Here is a 24,912-nt window from a genome sequence, read left to right on the forward strand (position 1 = left end):
AATGCAAAGAAGCACGGAGCTCGGGAACGACAGGGGCACACAGTGGGCTGGTCTCTGGAGTTGGTGGATGCCGCCCGCAGGGCTCCGCGGAGGTGAATTCATAACGGGACGGGCACTGACTTTGCATCCAGTAGCGTTAAAGCATCCCGGGAGTCCAGGTGTGCACCTCTGCACTCTCCAGCCACGCTGGCACCTTTATACACTCAAGCTCAGGTGTGCCAAGGACCAGGTGCCAGGAATAACGAGGCTCCTCTGGGCAACTCACTCAGACCACTCGTTCCCTGCTTTCCATTTTCTGGGAGAATTTTCATCTTCCTCGGGTCTGCTCCCACCTCTCCCCTCCTCTCGGCTAACTTTACAAGCAACAGTGGCATTGTAAGAAAGAGTCCTTTGGGCTTCCATAGTGGCCGCGTGGCCCTGAGGAAGTTAGAGGAACTCTTCAATACTTGGTCTGTTCACCTGTAAAGTGGGTGCAGTGGCACCTGTCCAGAGAGGACCGAACTCCAGTGAAAACAGTCAGGTGGCCGGTGTTCTTGAGCATCTACTACGTGACAAGTATTAAATCGGGTACTGGGTCCAGAGAGCATAAAAGCGGTGATGTATGTAGGGCGCTGATGAGGGGTCTGGCTGGTTTTCGGGTTGTGATGTCACCTATCACGGTGTGGCTTTTACCATCATTCTGGGATACTTGGCAGGTAGCAAAGGGTGGAGAGAGGATTTTCACCTGCAGAGCTGACAACAGAATGAAACTTTCATGGCAGTCAGGGCAGCCTCAGAGGGGAAATTTCCATCTCAGCAAGAAAAGGCATTCATTTCTACCTATTTGGGTTGATGGATTTGTCCACTGAAACCCGTTTGAAGAATATATATATATATATATATATATATATATATATATATTTTAAAACGACATTTAGTTTATTTTGAGTTAAAATAAACCTCAGTAAATATTTTTGTGATCTCTCCTTACCCTGCCACAAATAAAATATAATGAGCTCGACGTTTAGATAATCCTCTGATTTTTCTCAGTAGACATTTTAGATAAAAGACAAAGAGTTTCTTATTTTTGGGTTCATAAAACATTCTACATTTATGGCTTCATTTTTCTGAAATCCAGATCAAAGCCTGGCTGTGAAATTTTGCTGTCCCACTGCTCACGGGTCTGTTGACTTACTGCATACTTCAAAATTCCCTTCTTCCCTCTAGACCCTCTGACCACCTTCTTTTTTTTTTTTTTTTTTTTTTTAAAAAAGGACATTTGCATTTGGTGCTATTCGGGACCTTGAAGATGTAGATTGGCAGAGTGAGGCTGGGGGAGCTGAAACAACATTTTCCTGGGTTCTAATTAGAAGAATTAACTGTATTCACAGAAGGCCCTCTCCTAGAGCCCCTGATTCCCCCATGTAGCAAGATATTCTTGTGCTGAATGCAAGTGAGGTTGGTCATTCATAGCCTGTGATCTCCGCCCCCTACCCTGTTCACTAGATGCCTTTATGGTCTTTGTTTATATGAATCCCCAAAGAACGAAGCTTCGTTTCATTTTATTTGGTAGAGAAACCCAACAGCGAAAAGTCCGGGAGACCCAAATGTTTCCATAATTGCTTTGCGATCTGAATGTATTTCAGGCTGACAGCAAAGATAAAAAGCCCCTTGCGGTCTGGTGTTGGGAATCATTTTTCAGTGCTCTGTGTGGGAAATTGAGCCTGGGCTGTAACGGGGTGGGTTCAGGGAGGCTGGAGTTTTCAGACTGCAGTGAAATGGGCCCCGGCTGTCACTTTAAATCATCCCTGCATTTCAGGCCTTGGTATCAATCACACCTCGGATGAACAACACCACGTTGGAAACAAATTTGGGGAGAAGCAAACAGGGGGCGGCCGGGCTCTTGTTTACGTCTTCTGTCGTGTTTCTTAAATTGTTCACATTTTCTTTTTCCACCCACATGGATAATTCCTGCTTTCAGCGGTGACGGAAATGAACAGGGGCCAGAATACTACAAGTTATTCCCATGATGATTGCAGCTGAGACCACAGGCCAAACCATGGATGTGTCATGAGAAAAGCCGGGTCCTGCACAGTTTCCTGGGCTGCAGAGGCTCCCGGGAAGTTTGGAGAACTGGGGTCTTCCTCCCCCATAACAGGGTGGATCGACCCAGGATCTGCTCTTTGACACTGTCTCAACTTTTTACCTTTATTTTTCCCGTCTGAATAATGGGTCCATTTTGTGTTGCCGCTTCGTATAATTCTAAAAATCTCTGCAAATAATTTCAATATGGCTGTGAAATACACAGGAGATTGAGATCCTTAGAGCGAGAAGAGTCCTGCACAGGGCATTTCCCTAGGAACTCAGTGATCATGGCTCTAAACTCTTCCAGTATCTTAGGAGCCACTCCCGCATGGAGTTCAGTCTGGGGGGAGATTTCAGGAAGTACTTAGTTTGAACAGTGGTTCTCAAACTTTTTGGTCTCAGAACCCCTTTACAATCTTAAAAATCACTGAGAGTCCCAAAGAGTTTGGTGTCTGTGCGTTATATCTATTATTATTCACTGTATTAGAATTTAAAACTGAGAAACATTTAGAATATTTATTTTAAAATAGCAATAAGAAACCCATAACCTGGGGCTTCCCTGGTGGTGCAGTGGTTAAGAATCTGCCTGCCAATGCAGGGGACACGGGTTCGAGCCCTGGTCTGGGAAGATCCCACGTGCTGCGTAGCAACTAAGCCCGTGCGCCACAACTACTGAGCCTGCGCTCTAGAGCCCACGAGCCACAATTCTGAGCCCTGCGTGCCTAGAGCCCGTGCTTCACAACAAGAGAAGCCACCGCAATGAGGAGCCCGCGCACTGCAACTAAGAGCAGCCCCCGCTCGTCGCAACTAGAGAAACCCGCGCACAGCAACGAAGACCCAACGCAGCCAAAAACAAATAAATAAAATAAATTAATTTATTTAAAAAACCCCATAACCTACATAGTTCACTTTTAATGAAAAATAACAGTTCGTTCCCACTGCCCCCCCCAAATCAGTGAGAAGAGTAGCATTGTTTTAGCATTTCTGCAAATCTCTTTGATGTTTGTTATAATAGAAAACAACTCAATTTTTAGTCTGCTTCTGACTTTGTTGTAATATTGGTTTGGCCACAAAGTTCGTTCGGGATTTTCTGTAACGTCTTACAGAAAAATCCAAATGAAATTTTTGGCCAACCCAATACGCTTTGATCGAAGCATAAGAAGAAAAGCAACCGCACACAGATAGTTGGAGAAGGGAGGAGTATTTTGATAAGGTTCTCCGGATCACTGTAGCTTTTCTTCTTTGGTACTACACCAAAGTTTGACAAGTGGCAGTTTGGTAAAGGTTAGTTGCCATGTGGAATCTGAAAGCCTGCGAATGGACTTTTGATTCTCTGGCGCATTAAAATCCGTTGGTGTAACTGGCGTCTCTGGCACTCCGAGTGGACCTTTTACCCGAGGAAGGAAGGAAATCACCAAGCGCCCACGCGCGCCCATTCTTTCTGTTACATCATTGAATTCTTTCCTGCATTCGTCCATTATTGAACTGAGCACATAACATAACCAAATGCTATACGAAGCACTGGCAAAAGGTGAAGTTGTCAGAGACCAGCTCCCGCCTCCAAAAGGAGCTGTGAAACGGAAGGAGGCTGAATGGGAGGCAGACAGACCTCGGGTGAAATCCGGCTCAATCTTTCACTGTGTTGATGTTCAGAAGTAAACAGATGTGTGAAGCGCTCCTTAGAAAACAAAACGATTTGAGGTTCAAACAAGTTTGTGAAGCACTTCCTCCCTCATGAAGGTTTGGAACGCACAATGGGAAGATAAGGACTCTTTAAGTCCTTTAGTAAAGAAACTTGTTTAACCCAGCATCGTCCAAACTTTCTTTTTCACGAAATGCCTTGTGGCCTGTTGACTGAGCATGAGGACGGGTAATCAGACTTGGTTCTGGTGAGGTCTCCTAAATCGCTGGGTACCCTGGAGAATTCTCACCATCGGTGGGCGCTGGGGACAGTAAGACCTGCCCTGACTGCCTTGCCCTGGGTTATGCCATTTAATTCTTAGGGCAATCTTAGAGGGGAGGGTATCACTATACCTGCTTTACAGCCGAGGAAGCAGAAGTTTAGGGAGGATAATAACTAACGAGGTTGCTCATCGGGTTTCTGGTGAAGCCAAGACTCAACCCAGATCTGGCTGGTAGACACCACCTTGCCTGATGGTCAGGGTCTCCTTGCTTGGTCTTTTGCATTGACTCACATTGCATTCTTATTTGCATCTTGCATTTTATCTAATTTTTGGCCTCTTAGTCTTATCTCTTGGCTGGATTGCAAGCCCCTGGAGGGGTCAGGGGTGGCTTCTTTGCCAGCTGATTTCTGCTCAGTGCCGTCTCTGTGGTGGGTGTTCAACGATGTGCATTAATGGAATGACTGAGCCCACACTGGGCTTCTTTTCCAGCCAAGTGCTCAAGTCCTGGTGCCCTGAGTGTCCGTGCTCTGGTCTTTGGGGCAGGCGTGGACCAAAAGCCAAGCTGATTGTTTTTCTCATCCCTCTGTGAATGCTGCTTAGCATTGAACCCGCCCTGTCTACACACTTAATGCTATGTCTCCCAGCTGCAACTATGCAGAAGACACAACCCAGAGACCCCGTTGTCTCGTGCATGGGGAAGGGAAGACGTTCTTCTAGCGCACACGGCCACAGAATAGATATGAGCCATTATGGGCAGCTCCACGGATACGATGCCTAAGAAAAGGGTCAATTCCTTGCTCAACTTCTTGAAGAATGTGTTTGGAAGTGCGATTTTATTAACTCGTTTGCACGTCTTCATTTGGTTTCTACCATGTTCTCAGCACCATGAGTTATTCCAGAGAAGTTTAAGACCCCAGTCCATGAATCTACTCTGAATTTATTTAATCAGAGTTTCTTTGCTGTCAGGGTTTCCATAGATTTTTTTTTTTTTAAAAAGAAAGCCAGAGATCTGATTCATTTTCATGAGTATTTCACGTGAACCTGCTTTCTATCAAATCATCTGTGTTTCCTAATCTACAAAAAGATGTGTGTTAATTCTTTTCTTTCTCAGAAAGTGTTTGTGAACTTTCAAGGGAAAAAAAAACTTGGAAAAATGAATAGCAATTTCAGGAATTTCCAGAGTAAATGAGGCTTTGAGCAGAGCCTATGATCAGTGTGCATAATTCATTAAAAACAAATCACTCTGCAAAATGGGGTAAACCGACATCCTAAGACTGTCTCTGTGTGCCATGTGGTGGCCATTTAGTCCATGGCTGTTGCTAATGAAGCTCTTTATATAAATTTGAGAGTAAACAGATTTGGAGAAATTTATTTGCTGGGAAAGCAGCAGCCGCTATCCCTGCCCAAATCACACAGGCCCTTAAAATGTGGTTTGGAGAAAATTATCCTTCTAGAGACGTGTGTGTGTGTGTGTGTGTGTGTGTGTGTGTGTGTGTGTGTGTGTGTGCGCGCGCGCGCATGCCCATGCGCCCTGGTGTGCATCGTGTAGAATTATTGCAAAGCTCTGGAGACAGAGATTCTACGTCTTAAATAACGAATCGCTTTCAAATAGGGGACCAATTAAGAAAACAAGAGCAGTGATAGAACTGAGCTTGTGCTGTAAGAACAGGTGATAACACAGTGAACCCTGTTCTATGCCTCGTGTCTTGTCATCTTCTCAGCAACCCTGTGAGATACTACAGCCCAGGCTGGGCTGGGGGAAGAGACCTGCACTTTATACATTAAGCGTCTTGCAAGCAGCAGACTGAAGACTGAAGAAACTCAGGTTTTTGAGTCCAAAGTATTGCACTTTATTCATAAATCTGGAAGATTCTTCGGAAGAAAATGAAACTGAGAATGCATATCTTATTTAGCAATTTGAATGTAAAAGGGTAATTTTGGACCCATGTGTTCCAGATTAGATGTGGGCCATGTTCGTATCCACCTCCAAATTGCGGGTCCTCCATTTTATCTTTTGTAGATAGGCATGGTATTTAAAGTTTTTAGTTGTTTCTGTTTTCTTTCTGTTTGTTTTGCTTCATTTAGAAATTACCCTAATAGGAGACAATCAATTTAAGTTCAGAATTATGACTCAAAATGTTCCAGTGAACATAGTTCTGGATTGTTGATGGAGTTCTGTAGGAAGAAAAAACACTGCCACTTTATCTACACAACGGTTCTCGTGTGGCATTGGACAGGGTTCTGTAATGATTTCATGACTGATGTGAAAATGTCACCTAGTCTTAGACATTTAAAATATATTACAGTGAGCTGTGTAGAAAGCAGCAACGACGACAACAGTGAAGTTCCACCCTAAAGCACGTTCCTAGGCCGACAGATTAATTCCGGAAGTAACCCTGAGCTCAATGTTTCCAGAGGCAAAGCAAAGGATCTGTGTGGTGCGGTGACCAGCACAGCTCTTAGAAAAGTTTTTCCAACTTGTTTTGCAACCTGGGATCTTGTCATTCCTTTGTTGACTTAGCTGTTTTCACTAGATTTGAAAGTGGCCATTTCTGGCATCCCTCTCTTTCCACTCAGTGTGGAAGCCAACCTCAGATACGGAAGTATCTCTTCCTAAACAGACATCCCTGCTAGGCTAGGTTCACGGAGAAGTGGTTTGCAAGGGTGAGCCATGGCAACTCGTTATTTTCTCCCTGTGGTCTGGATTCCTGAGGAAAACTTTGACTCTTTTCTGATGCTTTTCCACCTTATTTACTTGGGGAAAAATGACAGAACACGTGAATATTCTGAACGTTTTCCAGAACGATTACACTTGCTGGTGAGCGACTCTTTCACGTTTCCGCCACATAGAACACCGTGCCATCCCCCCAGCAAGCCCTTTCTGGGGGAAATCAGGAAGGCAACTCAGAGACTATGAATACCTCAACACGGTGAATTGTATTCCAACGAGAGAAGGACCAAGGACCTCTTGACCGTCCGTGTTTGCCTCAATTTTTTGGAACCATCTTGGAGTCTGCCTGGCTGAGTTTCTGTTCTCTGGTGCTTGTGGGCTGGTTGGCGTTGGCCCTGGTCAGGAGGAGAGCAGAAAAATCCTCAGGGAAAGTACAGGATGTGACAGAAAACTGAGCTGGTGAATCAGGGGTGGGCTGGTCTCCATTGTGTCAAAAGTGCAAGAGTTCTAGAAGGTTGTGGGCAGGAAATGGCATTGCTGAGTCAGAGGAGAGGACCTTGCCCCGTGAGTCAGGACCCTCGACAGACACACCTTGGGGCGCAGACGTAGATGAAGCCCCAGAGACAGCTGCGGAGGGGTTAACGGAAAACAGAACTCACAAGCTTGTTGAGTGTTATTGCGTCCCAAACCTCAGTGCATTCTAGGGAAAAAGATATCTTGAGATGCGGTCTTGGGCAGGTTCCCTAGAAGCAGACACTGGAGCAAGGTTGTGTGTGAAAGGGGTTGATTCGGAAAGTTCACAGGGAAGACAGGTTGAGGAGGAGTGAGGAAGTGGGAGTGGGAAAGGAAGGAGGCCAGGCCAGGGTGAGGCTTCGAGCAAAAACCTCAGCCACTGGGGTTGGCTGCTGGGCAGCCAGTGTGCCCACAGGTGGTCAGGAGGTCGGAGGGCACGTGGGGGAGGTGCGGGGGCCAGCTCGCACTGCATCAAAAGAGCTGACTGCGTGCTCCCCAACTCCATGCTGAGGCCATGTGGGAGTATTTACACCATGGGAATCAGCAAATGCTACAACTCAGGACTTTTTTGGAGAGCGACGCATTTACCAGCCTGGGTGGACCTATGACAATGTCTGGCACAGACACACCCAGCAGACGTTTACTGAGTAGTTCCTGTGTGGCAGGCTCAGGTATAAGCATTCCTCTACACATTAGCTCTGTAGCCCTCACAACGATCCCATGGAGAAAATACTATTCATCATCCCCCATTTACGAAAGAGGAGACGGAGGCACAGAGACGGCAGGTGATCTGTTAAGGACAAGTCGGCCCGTTCCTAAGGGTGGAGCTGCAGCCAAAGCAGTAGAGCCCCAGAGTCTGTGCTCTTCGATATGCAATATTCAACCGTGGAAAATATACAGGCTTGCGCTGCACAGAAAAGACTTTCCTTGACGATGAGAAAGCATAGGCGTGGGGGTCATTCCCCGCAACGTGACTTGCCATTGCAAACTATGGGAAATTACCAAAATGCCCACACCTAGGAGATCCAGTTGAATAAACTATGGCCCATCCACACAGTGGAGCCCTACACGGCTGTAAAAAGGAATGAGAAGGTTTGATCCGGGCTGATATGGGGCGATATCCAGGGAGCGATGTTAAGGGGGAAAAACCCTGAGCGCAAAACACAAGGCACAGTGTGCCATATTTTTGCATATAATATATATTTATTTCGTATGTGTATCTTTTATGTACACAAATAGATATGTATGTGTGTGTGCGCGTGTGTGTGTAATATTTTCCCCCTCCAAAAGACATGCAGGATGAATAAGCCAAAAATAATTAAGGAGATTGATTACCTATGGGGAGTGGGAACGGGTGAGGATCAGGGGAGGGAGTGGAACTTCCAAGTATGCATTTTTTGAATCGTTTTGATTTTTGGAACTAAGGTACTGTTAATATTTTCCCTATTTAAAAATTTAAATCCATGAGGATGGGGGAAACGTCTGCAAGGTTGTAGGTACGCTTGCTTGTGTGGGCCCTCTTTGCAATGGCGGTCCTTGGCACGAGGGATTGTCACAATTCACTCACACACGTGCCTACGGCTCGTACTGCTCTGAGGGAAGCCCCGTCACAAAGGCTACGACACGGCCCCTGGTGGCTGAGGGCATGGCTGCTGCAACAGAGGCCAGCAATGCGCTCCTGGGATGGCCACGTGTCAAGAAAAGGTTCCCAAAGCCCAGATTTGAGGGTGCTTGGAAACAACAGGGAATCATCCTGGAACTGGCAGCATCCAGAGACGACTCTCTCCATGTTGCAGAAGACAGCTCTTAGGGGACGCCCGGGGAAGCTATGTTCCTCGAGCAAAGAGTCTGGTCATGACCCCCCAAACAGGGGTCGAGAGGTCACAGTGACGGGCTCTAGGTAAAGACCCTGGAGTTCAGCTTTTGCTCAGATCGGTGTTTGCCGTCCCCCTTTTTGTGCCAGATCCTCTCTCGTGGGGGCTGAAAGACTCGCTGGAGACGGGGCCAAGCGAGTCAGCAGATAAGAGAATGTGAACTTCCCTTCCCACTCTGAGCAGCCCAACCAGGCTGTGCATTTCATGAGAACAGCTCTCTCTTGAGGTTTGTGCTAATTCCTTTTCCCAACTGGGCTGGGAATGCTATCAGACAGCTGCGCTGGTGTGGTCCAGGGTGTCTGCGTCTGTCCTGACAGCCACCGGAAAGCGCGCAAGTCCACAGACACAGGGAGGACATTTCGGGGACTGGCAGCCGTGTGAAATCAGAGCTCCGTGTTTAAGAAGAAGGGTCGCATTGCTTGGTTGTCCAGCTCATTCTTGGGACTGGCTCTGATTTCACATCCCTGGTCACAGGGGCTGAGTCACCTTCTCATCTAATGTAGAGGGAAGAGCATCAGTTAGTGCAGACTAACCCTGTATGCTTGTCCTGGTTTCTTCTCTTCCAAGCTGTGTGACCTTGGAGCAGTCCCTTTCCTTCTCTGAACCCCAGATGATACAATGGAAATACAGCTATCTGCCTGCATCCAGGGCTAGACGAGGGTGTCTGCTGAAACCCCTCAACCACTTACCTCTCTGATAACAGCAGCTCTGGGAATTGAACCCAGTCTTGTCCATTCATAGCCACCAGCCTTGCCTCCCGTCCCAGCAGTCCATGAGGTAAGTGGTTAAAGGTACAGCCTCCATTTTACTTTGCCTTTTACTGAGCACCTGACTCAATCCCTCTGCCCCTCAGTCCTCTCATCTTTAAAAAAAATGGGCCAATAATAGTCCGTTCTCCAGGGGTTGATGAAAGACCAAATGTGTTGAAGTCTCAGAATGGTACAAAGAATGTTGGCTGTTGTGGCCATGGTGCCTCTAGACGCACATCTGTGTGTGCTGAGTTCTTTCCTCCGATTAGCCCGAGGTCTAGGTCGGGAATAGTAAATCCAGGGCACACACTCCACCACGTCCACGGCAGATGTCACCAGTCGCTGGCCTCACCCTTCTCCACAGTCTGGGTGGAGCCTCACACACGTCAGGCAGGCACGGCTAGTTGATGGCAGCTGGCGCGTGAGCCTCACCGCCATCCACCGGTGTAGGCGAGCGTGGGCCTTTGATCTTCTGTGGCATGATCTGCTTTGCACGGAAACTGAGGCCACCTTTGCAATCTGGAAGATATCCAGGCGCCTCTCACAGGTTCAAAAACAGACGTCTCCCTCCGAGGCCTCCCCACATGAGGAGAGCCTCTGTTCCGTCCTGAAGGAACAGGGTCAGATGCGGCTCCTGCTGTCTGGGGTCAGGAAGAACCCTCTGGAGGGAAGGCAGGGCGTGTCAGTGTACAGGATGAGATGATTCAGGGAGGCCAGCAGTGGAGTACAGATCCCCGTTGCGCAGAGGAGGCCAAGGTTATGCAGCCAGTGAGCGGGGAGGGGCCAGGTGCCCCCACCCCCCCCCCCCCCCCCCGAAACCGGCCTCCTTACCCCGGGGGCAGCTGCAGCGCTTCCCCGTGCTCTTACAGCTGTTTAGAGTCTGTAAAGCCTCTAATCCCCGGCCATGTGTCATTCCCAGCCAGTCAGTGGCCCTCGCTTCAGCTCAAAGCTGAGAGGCCTGGCTCCCCCTCTGCACACTTAGTGTCCAAATTTCTGATTTAGTGGGAGAAGCCCAGCACGCCCCCCCCAGTGCCTTCTCAACCAGAGCCGGCGTAGACGGTGCCAGAGACAAAAGGGCCTTAGGAGGCATTTTCAGACGGAAGGAGAGGAGAATCTCTTTTCAGCTTCTCCAGGGAAGATCTCAGAAAGAGCTGAGCTCTGCTCACCCTCCAGGTGCCGGGACACCGCTAACCTTCACCAGGTAAACCTGGAATTCTAAACCTAAGACACAGCCAGAGAGGGGCACTCCTGCTGGGCAGAAGGTGCCGATGGAAAAACAATTTGAACCTTTTTAAGTTAAGCAAGTGGTTTATCTTTGGGTCTTAAATTCTGCAGTAAGTTCAGGATAGAAATGAGTTTCCTCCCAAACAAAGTCTGATTTACAGTTACCTTGGTGGACAGTGGAAACTCAAGCCGAGCGGCCATGTCTATGCTTTGCTCACGTGCTGGACTCAATCAGGCCTGGGTTTAAATCCCAGCTTGGCCCCTGTTATGACTTGGGACACTTCTGTCACTCTCTGAGCCTCAGTTTCCTCATCTGGGAGATGGGTGATTCCAGACCGCCAACGCCACTCAGTCATCCCAACCAGAATCTTCCGAAAGTGAAAGGTCCCATCAGGGGCATCCCACATGAACAGGGACCCTCTCAGGCAAATCGGGGCTGTTTTGGGAATCAGCACTGGGGTGAGCTCCAAGACTGTCACCTCGGGTTATGCACTCCCGTTCCAAAGTCCACGTCCTTCTGGACACCCACTCACAACTCTGAAGTTTGTTTCTGTGGCAAGTGGCACAGAGAGGGAGGGTTGTTATCACTTCTGGAAACACAGGTGAGTCGACTCCGGAATAAAGAAATATTCCATTTTATTTCCGTGTTGCAGACGTGATGCTGGGCGCTTCCTTTGGTGAGGCTGAAGGGGAGCCGCTGTTGTCAGAGGCATCCAGGGGGTGTTTCGAGGACCCCCTCCCGGACCTGCCTGCTGCCCTCGCCCGAGGGGCCCTGGGACACGGGAACCATTGCCAAGCGGTGAAGGCTTGCTGATGGCTGTCTTCCCTCAGGCTCTTTCCTGACGTTTCTCCATCACCATCTCTGAAGCCACCCGTCCTTTTCAGGAAAAAGAAAAAAAAACGCAGTAGTCTGACATTCCAAGAAACCCCAGAAGGAGGAATGCAGAAAATCAAACAGGCTGGTCCCCATCCAGCGGTTCCTCCGGGGAGAGAAACGATTTCGCACGCTAATGGCCGGGCCTCCGACGCTGACATTTTCTTGCAATGTACTTAAGTCCGGTTTGTTTTGCTTTCTGTCTCCACAACAATTACCAAGATTTATTTTTTATTGCTTCGGTTCACGCTGCCAGGACCACACTTCCTTTTTCTCTTTAAAGGAACAGCCATACTGAGTGGAGGGGCCTAGGAAGTGAGCATTTTCAATCGCAAAAATGAAAATAAACAAGGCTGCTTGCCTCTTCTGGAGGCGGCCGGCCGCTTCCCCCACGCTCGGTGCCAGAGGGGCTTCTGGCTCTTCTCTGCTTGACACACGGCTTCACCCAGCGACTCGGCGGCAGCGCTCCGCGAGGCGGGTTGTCACAGAGACGTCATCCCCCGCCAAGGGGCTCCTCAGAGGAACCCCGGGCACTCAAAAGGCACTTGGTTCTCAACCGCGGGAGACTGGGCTTCTTGTGGGGCAATAGGGACGAGGTTGGGGGTGCGTCTTTCTCAGAGTTGATGTGGTTTTCCAGGTGATGGTTTGGAGCTGGGGGACCCCTGTGAGTGTCCAGGTTGTCTGGGTTGGGCTTGTCTGTGTCTTCCCTGCCATGTGGTGATGTGGGGCCATTCCAGCAAGGGCGGGGAGAGAACCGGCGTGTGTGCGTCCCCGCTCCTCGAGGTCCTGGAGGTGTGACCCTGGGAAAGTTACTCACCCTCTCTGAGCCCCAGTTTTGTCACTGGAAGCACCTGCCTCCCTGGGCAGCTGTGAGGACCCCGAGACCATGGATGGAGTGGGCTTGCACAGCCTGGCAGAGGTACCTGGGTCGGCTGCATAATGGCCCCATCTTGAGATGGGAGATGATCCTGGATTATCCAGGTGGGTCCCAGGTAGCAACAGGAAGGGCCTTATAAGACGGGGGCAGGAGGTCAGAGTCTGTGACGATGGAAGTGGAGGTTGGAGGGGTGCGGGGCAATGAGCTGAGGGATGCAGGCGCCTCCAGGAGCTGGAAAAGGCAAAGGAGGGATTCTCCTCTGGAGCCTCCAGAAGGAACCAGCCCTGCGACACCTTCACTTGACCTGGTGAGACCCACGTCCGTTTTCTGACCTCCAGACTGTAAGAGAACACATGTGTGTTGTTTTAAGCTGAGTTTGTGGTCATTTGATACAGTAGCCCAGGAAGTGAGCACGCAGTGCTGGACCGCTGCTGTCACATCACTGACGGTGGTGATGAGCCTCTTTCCCGGGGCTGTCTCTCAGGTTCCACGTGGGCCTCCAGTGCCCTGAGGCTACACGTTTGTCTGTTCATTCATTCATTCATTCATTCCTGGGAACCCAGAATCTGCTGAGACTCTGCTGGGGCCGACATCTCAGGTGCCCCCTGCCCTTCACTCTCCACCTTGGGCCCGCTCCTAACCCAGAGCCAGAGTTATCCTTCAAAACCAGGTCAGGCCACCCCTGTCCCCACTTAAACCCCAAAGTCTGAGTCACCGTCTTTCCTGTGCCTTGTGGCGTTCAGCCCCTTCTGCCCTCCCTCTGGCTCTGCCCCCTGTCCCAGGGCCGTGGTGCCGGCCGCCACCCCTCGGTGCACTGTCTTCCCCGGGGGGCCACCTACCTCACTGCCCCCCTTCTTTGGGTCTTTACTCTCGTATCACCTTCTCGGCGAGACCCTCCCTGACCACCCTCTCCCCCCATAACTTATCAACACCTGTTTTTTCCTCTTACATTTGTGTTTCTTGCATCCCCTGCTGGAAATAAGCTCCCTCAAGGCAGAGGTTTTCACCCATTTGTTCCCTGTCGTGTCCTCAGTGCCTGTACACAGCAGGGGTTCAATAAATATTTGTGGAATAAATGAATGAATATCGGGGTCTTTAGACCTGATTCCATGCAGCTCCTCAGCCTCGTCTTGGGTCTCACCATCTCACGTTCTACTTGCATTGGCTGCGTGCCGTTCCACACACAGCCCTCACTCAAGCCTCTGTGATTTGGCACAGGTGAACCTTTTCTCTGCCTGGTGAACTCCTATTCTTCCTTCAAAACCCATCTCCTTTGCAGAGTTTCCTCTAAATCTTTCATCCCAGGCTATTTGCCTCTCCCTGTCTTGTGCATTTCTAAAGTACTCTGTGCTTCCTTTCATCGGAGAACTTATTGATTAGAGTTTTATTTTTTAAAACACATCTCTTTCCCTGATCAGACTGTTAAGGTGAATCTTCCTTTTTAGTTTCCTGCACCATTTATCAGAGTCCCTGACACATATAGGTGAACAGAAACAGTGAATGAATGGATGGATGGATGGATGGATAGATGGATGGGGACAGACACCTTGTCTCAGTTGACTCTGGGTCTCAATCATTGAGTGCAATTTTTGGCACATAGTAGGTGTTTAGGAAAATCTCCTGTCCATAAGGACAGGGATTTGTGTCTGTTTCGTCCTAGAGCAGCGTCTGGCTCGTAGTAGGAGCCCAGTTACGCTTGATGAGTGACTAAATACGGGGGCCCTGCTTCCATCAGCTCTCTCCCAAAGGTGAATGATGGGCCTGGGGCTGCAGAAGGGGAAGGAACCTCTAGCTGCTCTGGGGTCTCTCCCTCCAGGCTCACACACACACACACACACACACACACACACACACACACACACACACACGTGTTCACATGAATCAGAACATGTTTGACATGGAGAGAGCGGGAGAGGTCTCTGTGTCCAAATCCCCCCGTTTAATAAGGGCACCAGTCATATTGGATTAGGGCTCACCCTAAAGACCTCATTTTAACTAATTACGTCTGCAACAAACCTATTTCCAAATACGGTCACATTCCAAGGCACTGGGGGTTAGGACTTCATCATACGAATTTGGGGGGGGGGGGACACAGTTCAACCCATGACACCCTCCCTGACATGGACACCCCCTCCTTCCATCACCGCCATCACAGACAGCACCTTCCTCTGAACTTTCTGAGCATTTTTTACATTCTTCTTTTTCTACATTTGCCATAAATTTAAACCCCATGAAGACAGGGGGTTTGGTCTTGTTTGTACACTGCCAGGTCCCAGCACTCCCCAAATAGTGCCTGGTGCATAATACGGGCTCAATAAATGTTTGCTGAGTGAATGAACAAGAGACCTGACTCCCAAATCCTTCGTTAGACTGTGCACCCACCCAGGGCAGGGACGTGGCAGCTTTATCTGGGCAAACACTCAGTGAATGCTTGGGAAATGGAATCAGATTTTGGTCCAGCAGTGAAATTTCCTGTGACTCAGTAAATCACTTTAACTAATGAAGGAATAACAATCCCAGAGGAACAGAAGTTTCAACTATGCAGATTATTTCTGAATTTTTAAGAAGTGTCTCTTCAAAGAAATAAGTCCCTGGGGACTGCTGGCTCTCCATAAAGCCTGACTTTCCACTCGCTTAAGTAGCTCATTTTGGCCCTGAGACAAGATCCAGTTGGTGGTTTTTAATAAATAATGTTTTCTGTGTTACAAAAGCGAAATTGAGAAAATTTACAGAAGTACAAGGAATTAAGAAAAAATAACCCATCAGCCACAGACAACCAGATTGTTAATATGTCACTGTATTTCTTTCTGGTCTTTTTTTATATGTCTATTTTTATATGGTGATAAACAAATTTAAGTGCAATTGGGTTGCTGCTTCAATTACACAAAATCCATCTTGACAACATCCTCCAGTTTCCACACAATTCGAAAACCCCAGAGGCGAGAGCCTGGATGGGGCTGGAGGGAGGGGGTGGGGAGGGGGCTGAGAGCTTGGGTCTGGGGTGGGAGCGACAGGGCGCAGCTGGTCCTGGGCAACGTTGTTCCCGGAATCCCAGTGCTTGAATGCCCACGTGGACGGCACTATTGAGATGGATGTAAAACAAGGACAAACACAGCGCCATAAAACCCATTTCCTGGCCTGGGCTCCCAGTTCATCTGCAACTTGCACTTTTCCAATTACAAGGTCCTTCTGGAGCACGGGTGGGAAAGTGCGGCCACTTCCCACCAAGTGAGCGGCTCCAGGTCGGCTCGGATCTCGGACAATGCCGTGGGTATTTTGGAGGGGAAATGATACATCCCCACGGCCGAAAGCAATGGGGCCGATTCAGGCTTTGTGGTGGCCGCTGATGTCATTTCAGAGAAAGAGCTAAAAAGCTGCTTTGTTTTTCAGACTGTGTTTCTGAAATTGTCTTCTTTAAAAAAAAAAAATTCTGATTTTATCCCAATGTGGATGTTCCAAACCCCAAACCTCTAATCCAGGCCTGCTTGAAGGCCCCTGCCCTGGGCCGGTGCGGGCGCCAGTGGGAAACGCAGAGGTCACCCAGTTCAGTCTACCACAGGGCTCGCTGCCGGGACCCTCGTTTGCTGCTGGCCTGTTGGGGGGCCCGCGAACGGATGGAGGGCGGGGAAGCCAGAGAGAGAGGGACATGTGTCTTCTCGCAGGCCGGCGTGGCTATCCAAGAATGCCACAGCGTGTCTTCCAAAGTTCTGCCTTCCGCGAGTGCGGGGGAGGCTCACCCTTGGCTGACATGCTGGGAACGCTGTCCGGCTGGCACTCGAAGCCGGATAAAGAGGAGAGCGGGACAGGAGAGACCAAGCAAAGGCCCCGCCTGCATGGCTGGGGGGTGGAAGGGGTTAAAGCAGGCCTCCGCCCAGCCAGAGCGCCCCCTCCGTGACCCCCTCTGGTCTGCCCAGTCTCCCGCGCAGGAGAGGACCCGCACGGCCCCCCTTCACAGTCCCGGAATGTGGCATTGCTGTCTGGCGGGTGGAGTATGGTTGACCACTAACTGGTCAGGTCAAAATGGTGCTGGGTTGCCAGGTACTGAGGCCCTGCTGTGCGGCTAAGTGCAGCTCCAGGGCCGTCCTATGGGCCGTCTCAGTCGATCGTCAAGGCGACGCTGTGGGTGATCCATTTTACAGATGGAGAGATCGGTGCTCAAAGAGGTAAAGGCCACCCCATGGGAAACAGCAGAGCTGGGATTCACGCCCGGGGCTGATGGCTTTTCCTTAATTCCTGTACCGCACCGCCTTTAAGTAAAGGATGCCACGGCAGGGCTGATATGCCCAAAGATATGCTGACATCCTGACCTCTGGTAGCAGTAAGCGGGACCTTATTTGGAAAAAGGGTCTTTGCAGATGTGATCAAGGATCTTGAGATGACACGCGTCCTTATAAGAGACAGAAGGGGAGGTGACACAGGCACAGAGAAGAAGGCTGTGTGGAGACGCAGGCAGGGATTCGGTTCTGCACATCTCTGCTTCTCCCAGGACTGCTCAGAAGGCTGCCTTACAATGCTCACTCTACTGGTGGAAACCCCGAGGCCCTCAGAAATTCGGACGCTCACACCAGGCATGGGCTGTGTGCCAGTTACGAACGCTAGCTGTGTGACAAGCCGCCCCCAACAGTAATATACTAACGCAACAACAGTCCCGTCAGCAGCTCAGTCAGGGTCTCTCACGCGGGTGCACCTAGACGGGGGCTGGTCGGGGTCGCCTCGTGGGTTCAGCACACCCTTCTCTCTCTGTCCCCCAACCCCCCTCCCCATTGTGTCCCCCCCGGCCCGGCCACCCCCGACCCTCTCGCCAGCTACATGTTAGCCATAGAGTGACTGGCCATCTGGGCATCTTAAGTGTCCGTCAGAGATTCCCGCAGTGTCCCAAGACAGAGCAGCAGAGGCTGCCTGGCCTTTTCTAACACACCTGGGGAGTCACACAGAGCCACATCTGCCATGTGCCATTCAGGATGCAGCACCCCCCAGACGAAGACCATCACTGAAAAGCCTGGCAGCTTTCAAGTCCTCCCTGACTTGACGGCCAATCCTGGCCCCTCCGGCTCTGCCACGCTGGCTCCTCTGGACCCTCTCCTCCTCTGTGTCTCCCTCCTCTGCTCTCCGGCCCCCCCGGCCACAGGGGTTCACATCGTGCCCCGAGAATGCCAGTGAGGACGTTCCCACCAGGGAGCAGGGCCAGCTGTTTTGGCTTCGGAGGCCCCGGCTCCACAGGGGTCTCGTGCCCTCACACCCCCCGTCCTCCCCGGCCATGTGAACACAACTGCATCCCAGGGAAATACCTGTGATGGTATTTGGACAAATACCCGTGATCTGAGCTCTTCCTGTGGCATGGCCACAGAGCTGTCAAACTTCTGAAGCAATACTTTTATAACTGAAGTGTATTTTGGGTGCTGGAAATGTAAACTTCAGTGCTAGAGCAGGTGTGGCCATGGACTCAGCCCTAATGGGACAAAATGCACAGTCTGTGGATTTCTACCACAGGTTTATATTTTTAACATTTACAACCAATAAACATTAGCTCCAACATCAACATAAGAAAAGGAAGACCATAAATCCTTCCTTTCTAGTAGTAAAGGGAACGGAGTCCCAGACCATAACGCTCGCTGTCATATTTTAATAGCAACTGTTCACAGACTCTTGCCCCGTGCCAGATTCTGTACTAAGCTCTTTGCATTTATCGTCTCATTGGGTCCTTAAACAACCCTATTATTATTATTATTCCCATTTTACAGAGAGGGAAATTGACGCTTTTAGATGGATAGTCACTTGCTCAAGGTCATATGTTAGCAAAGGGCAGAGCCAGGGAACGAACACCCGCGTCACTAAATGAATACTGCATTCATATCCCTGTCACTGAAGCTGTAAGGGGGCAGAGTGTTTCACAATCTACACATGGGCATTTACTGAAGTAACTGATTGGAATGCTCTGCCTTCGAACAGGTTGATTGTCACATGAAACTTGGAGGTACTGGGGCTGAGGGGGTTTGACAAAATTGGGAGCTAGTAGATGGCTTTGCCCTGGAGCTCAGCCCTAGACCAGGGACAAGTGAGGGATTGTCTTAGGGGATTCCTTAGGCACAGGGGAAGCAAGAAAGGCAAGGAGATGCTCCTTTTGTGGAGAGAGATTCTGAACAGGAAACAAGAGAGAAGACCAATGACCCGCAAAGCTGGTTCTTTGAGAAGATCAATAAAAATAATAAACATCAGATAAACAACAAGGTCCTACTGTATAGAACAGGGAACTATATTCAATATCCTGTGATAAACCATAATGGAAGATAATATGAAAAAGAATATATATATGTATCTATTTATGTATACGTACAGTCACTTTGCTCTACTGCAGAAATGAACACAACATGGTAAATCAACTATACTTCAATAAAATTTTTTAAAAAGCAATGTCAAACTAAATAAAAAACAAAACTCAAGTACAAAAAAAAAATGATAAACATCTAGCCAAGCTGATCATGAAAAGGAGAAAAGACACAAATCACCAGTATCAGAAATGAGAGCATTGACACCACTACAGATCTTACAGACAACTTGGAAAAAGTGGACAAATTGCTTGAAAGACACAAACTACCAAAGCTAACTCTAAAAGAAGCAGATGATTAGATAGATAAGAGTACTCTCTATTAATAAAATTATATTCGTAGCTAAAAACCTTCCCACAGAGAACACTCTAGGCCCATAGGGCTTCACTGGTGAATTCTGTCAAACATTTAAGTTGAATGATTATCTCAATTTTACCCACACTTTTCTTAAAAAGCGAAAAGGACTCAGTTAATGAATCAGCAGTATTACCCCGGTACCAAATCCAGACAAATTTTAAGAAAAGAGAACTACAGACTGACATTCTTCACGAACATGGAAGCAAAAATGCTAAACAAAACTTAGGAAATCAAATCCAGTGATATAAAAAAAGGAGAATGCATTGTGACTAAGTGAGGTTTGTCCCACGAAGGCAAGATTAATTGATTAGAAAGTCAATGTAATTCATCATATTAACAAACTAAAACAGAAAATCATACGATCATCTCAATGAAGATAGGAAAAACGTCTGACAAAATCGAACACCCGTTCCTCGTTAAAAAAAAAAACAAACCCTCAGAAAACAATGACTAGAGGGAAACTTTCTTCCCCTGAAAAATACAAACTATCACAACCTCACCATACACCAGAGTTAACTCAAAATGGATCACAGATCTAAACATAAAACCTAAAACTATAAAACTTCTGGAATATAAGGATAAAACATTTGTGACCATGTGTTAGGCAAAGATCTCTTCGATTTGTCCTAACCTATGGCTTTTACATACACGTGATCTGTGCCTGAACAGTGTGAAATTTTGAATTGCATTAAAATTCAAAACTTCTGCTTTCAAAAGACTCTGTTAAGAGAATTGAAAGACAAGCTCTATCATGAGAGAAAATATTTGAAAATCATAGATCTGATAAAGGACTTTTATTCAGAATGTATAAAGAACTCTCAAAACTCAATCATAAGCAAACAAGCAACCTGGTAGAAAAATGGGCAAAAGATCAGAACAGGCACCTCACCAGAGAAGATCTATGGGTGGCCCAGAACCACATGAAAAGTCGCTCTGCATCATTAGCCATTCGGGAACTGCGCATAAAAGCCACAGTGAGGTACCACCGCATACCTGGGAAGACCGCCACATTGAAGACGGACCACACCTGTGCGGGGTCTTCCTCAGCTCGTTGCTGGTGAAACCTGGTGGAGTTTCTGGAGGTAAAAGCCACGAAACCGTGGACGTGCCCTAAGCCTGCAGCCCTGGGAGTTTCTCACAGCAGCCCACACTCAGCCTCCAGCAACTTGTCATTTGAACAAAATGTTCCTCCCAGTTTACGGCTCCTGCAGCTCCCGTTGCAAGGAATTACATTGTACTTACGACCTTCTGATGGTTTGCCCTTTGACCCCAATTCTCTGACGTGTCCGAGAAAAGTCATCGATCTTCAGGTTGTTCAGGATTTTTCTTGTGGTGAGAATGGAAGTGATGCCGAGCTGTTTACATGCCGGAGCTGAAACTGAAGGTCAGGACAACCACTGAGAACAGTTTGGTAATTTCTTAAAGAGTTAAACATACAGCTGCCGTATGATGTGGCCATTCCACTCTTAAGTATGTATCCAAGAGAAATGAAGGCAAATGTAGGTGGCAGTTTTGTTTATAATAACCTCAAACTGGAAACAACTGAAATGCCCATCAACGCATGAATGGATAAGCAGAATTCTGATATATCCATATAATGGAATATTACTCAGCCATAAGAACAGAAAAAACTATTGGTCCATGCTACTGTACATCAACTATAATTAAATAATAAAAAAAATCATTAAAAAATTAAGATAATTAAAAAAAAACTATTGAAACACGCTACAACATAGATGAATCTCGAAAGAACTGCCAAACGAAAGAAGCTACGCAAAGAAGAGGACATAGTTTATGACCAGATACATAAAATTCGAGACATCTATAGGGACAGGAAGCAGATGGATCACTGCCAGGGGATGAGGCACTGTTGGGTGGAAGCAGGAGGGAGGGATGGTACAGGGGCATGAGGGACATTTAGGGGATGATCGTGGTGATGGCTGCACAAGCGCGTACACATGCCAAGACTTACTGAATGGTTCACTTTCAACGTGCAATTTTTTCCATACCGATTATACCTCGATTAAGCTCTTTAAGAAAGAGTCTGAACAAAGAAATATTGCCCTATTAGAGATGTTTTTCTTCTCTAAGAGGGAGGGCCATTAGAAACTGCATCTAATCTAGACATTAGAGATTCTCAGCTGTGATTCTTGAAGCCTGAGGCAGAATACGATTTGCAAAGACGGCCATCACCGTGTCTCATGCCCAGGTGCTCTTACACGTGACCTGCCTCTATAATGCTGTCCCCTCCCCTTGAACCTGGTGACCTTGTGACCACCAGTAGAAAGGAGTGGAGGAAACACTGCATGATGTCCGAGGCTAGGTCACAATAGGTCATGCAGCCTCCACCTGGTTCTCTGGAAACTTTTCTTAGGGGAAACTGGTCACCAAATAAGAATTCCGAGCACACAGAGACCCCCATGCTGGAGAGGCCACGCGTGGGCAGTCTGAGCGACAGTCCCAGCTGAGGGCGCAGCCAACGGCCACCATCGACCACCAGCCATGTGAACGGAAGACCTGGGATGTCCAGGCCAGGGGAGCCATCAGCTGCCCGCAGCCCAAGCTGACATCTGGCCGCACCCCCACGGTAGACCGCGGGGGTAACTGCCCAGCTGAGCTGCTAAATGTCTGATCTGCAAAATCGTGAACAAAATAAAAGGGCTTTTGTTTGATGCCAGTTTGTTCTGGGGTAGTTTGTTACAGGGCAATAGTGGCGAGACTGGACCCTGTCAGGGATCACGGTACAGCAGGCAGAGGGCAGAGGATCTAAAGGGGTGGGGGTTCTGGGACATTTGCTCAGATAAGGACGACTTTGATTGGTTGAGGAAAAGGTCCTCTGATCCAGCCCAAGCCCTTCACCTTGGAGATCAGGTTACAGAGGCAAGGACAGAATAAAACTAAGTTAGGACAGTTTATATGGCTAGTAAGCGGATGCGCTGGTTCTCACAATTGAACCTTACAACTCCGAGTCCAGGGCTCCAACCTCAGCACTTCACCCACCCACTGGGCCATGGGTTAACCCCCAGGTCGGTGCGGTACTCTTTTAACGGACCCGCTATCATCTCAATAATATAGACTTTAAAAAAAAATGCAAGTTGTTGATCTTCCAAAAGCAAATCTATTTATTAGAGTAGCGTCATCAGCCCTTGTATTTATGAACTTTCAATGCTGATCTGAGAGAGCTGCTTCTAATCCAGCAGACGATTCCCACGTGTGTGTAACGTGTGACTATAACTTTGTTTTTAAAACATTACCTAAGGAAGCACGTCTTTAAGAAAGTTGTAGAAAGAACACAGCACTCTCACCCACATATATTTCCTTCCAGTTTCCACCTATGCAGTGCTGGCAGCTCCTTTGAGCATCTGCTGTGTTACCTGTTCCCTTCTTCCCCTGTAACGCCAGGGACTTCGGCAGGCCAGTAAGCCACAGTCGGGAATGCATTCAGAGACCATTAGTACAGGAAGCAGGGTGAGATCCAAAGAAACCATGAACCAGTGAGTTGGAAAACACTCCATGAAAGGCCTTTTCAGCCTGTTTCTTTCAGGAGGAGTTTGTTTTTGGATTAAAGGAGTTTATTCAGGTATTCACAAATACCCAGGCTCTGCACCAGCTGGAGAGTGGAAACCCGTCCGTCATGATCAATTGCTGTGCAGGGGACTGGCATGTTCCGACTGGGGAATACACGGATGAAAGCGGCGTAATTAGGTGACACGCCTTCAAAGGAGATGAAAGGCCCAAAACATCCTCAAAAACGTAGGCAAAAATATACCCTGAAATCACTACTTTCTTTATTTTGGATGTAGCAGTTCCAATTAAAGGCTGGGTGTCAACGGCATGGAATGCAGCAGTCTTGCACTGGGGTTCTTTCATTCTTTTTCTTTTTTTCTTTCCTTGCTGGGGGAAGAAAAATGATGAAGTGTCATTCCTATATTTCCTCCACTCCATTGGCAAGTGGTGTAAATTCCTCCCTCCTTAAAGGAACCTTAGACTAAGTTGCTGCTTTCACGGCCTTCCACTCGGGGAGGACCAGGAGCTAATGGCTCAAGTATCTGACAGCCCCCACCCCGTCCATCAAATTTTTCTCTGAGCTTTCTGAATGGCTCATTTGTATTCTCAACTCCTTTGCTTAAAAAACAGGGTCTTTTCTCTGTTTATATTGCTAAGAAAACACACAAAGTTCCATAATCTTCTTGCACGCTCCTTCTCCTTAGACAATTCTTATTCTCTGATTTTGTTAAATTCAGGAGACTGGCAGGTTCTGATGATGAGGGAGTTCTGTAGCCGGGGGATCGATCCATCTACTCCCCTCCGCTGTTCATTTTCAGATGAGAAAATGGAGCCCCAGTGAGGTTGGGTGTCTTCCTCCGAGCAGCAGGACTAGAGGCAAAAGAGAAATTTGGGGGATTTCGATCCCCACGTGAGTGCTCTCCCCACTGTTCAAACTATTCCTTTTCCGTTTGCCTGTATTTTTAATCCTTTAATGGTCACACTCTGACTGCGTTTGCAGCACTCATTAACACATATTTAAATAATTATGGGAAAATCCGCGTTTTATGCATCCTTAAGCACTTTGCCCTCTGGGTTTCTGCAGCTGGATCGCGGAGCTTCAGCGATTTGGCACACTGTAATGGGCGCTCTGACGGCCTCTTCTCCCGTGTGGTCTTCAAGCAGCCGCAGAACACCTGCCTTATTGAGCCGCGGGTCTCCAAGATGCTCGCACAAACACTTGGCTTTTTCTTTTTCTTCTCTCTCTCGCTCCCCCTTCCCTTTCCTGCCTGAATTCGAGGGTGCAGGATGAATGTGCTATTGAAAGGCCATTTTGACAACACCACTAAATATGGATTCCTCTTGGTTGCCAGGATTTCTCCAGTTTAGATCAGGGCTGCACGGAAGGGGATGGGAGGGTATTCATTGCCAAGACAGTGGTTATAGCTTGAAGTAGAAAACATATATATATATATATCTCCTGAGGTAGAAGACATAAGTATATAGGTATATATAGATAGACAAATATGTCTTCTTTGTCTGTGTGTGTGTGTGTGTGTGTGTGTGTGTGTGTGTGTATCCAAACGTGGAATCGCACTGTCGTGCGCTTTTGTAGTAGAACGTTATATTATGCTCATTTTCCTTGTCGATACGCCTAAAGTTAATGGCATAATATTTCAGCATGTGGAGGAGCCATCAACTTCAAAACCAAGTGTCTGCTGATGGACAAACAGAAATTTAGTTCGCCTATTTAATTTTGCTATTATTGACAGCATTTGACAGACACCTTCACATACATACACACCTTTTCGATCTGGTCTGAACACTTACCTGGGACAAATTCCTACAATGTGGTCCTATAAACGTCTGCACGTTTTAAATGCACACACATATTGCTCTTATTGGGGCACGGCTGCTTTACGGTGTTGTGTTAGTTCCCACTGTACAGCAAAGTGAATCAGCTATACATATACATACACCCCGTCTTTCTGGA

This window comes from Phocoena sinus, chromosome 19, assembly GCF_008692025.1.
Source record: "Phocoena sinus isolate mPhoSin1 chromosome 19, mPhoSin1.pri, whole genome shotgun sequence".
NCBI lineage: Eukaryota > Metazoa > Chordata > Mammalia > Artiodactyla > Phocoenidae > Phocoena > Phocoena sinus.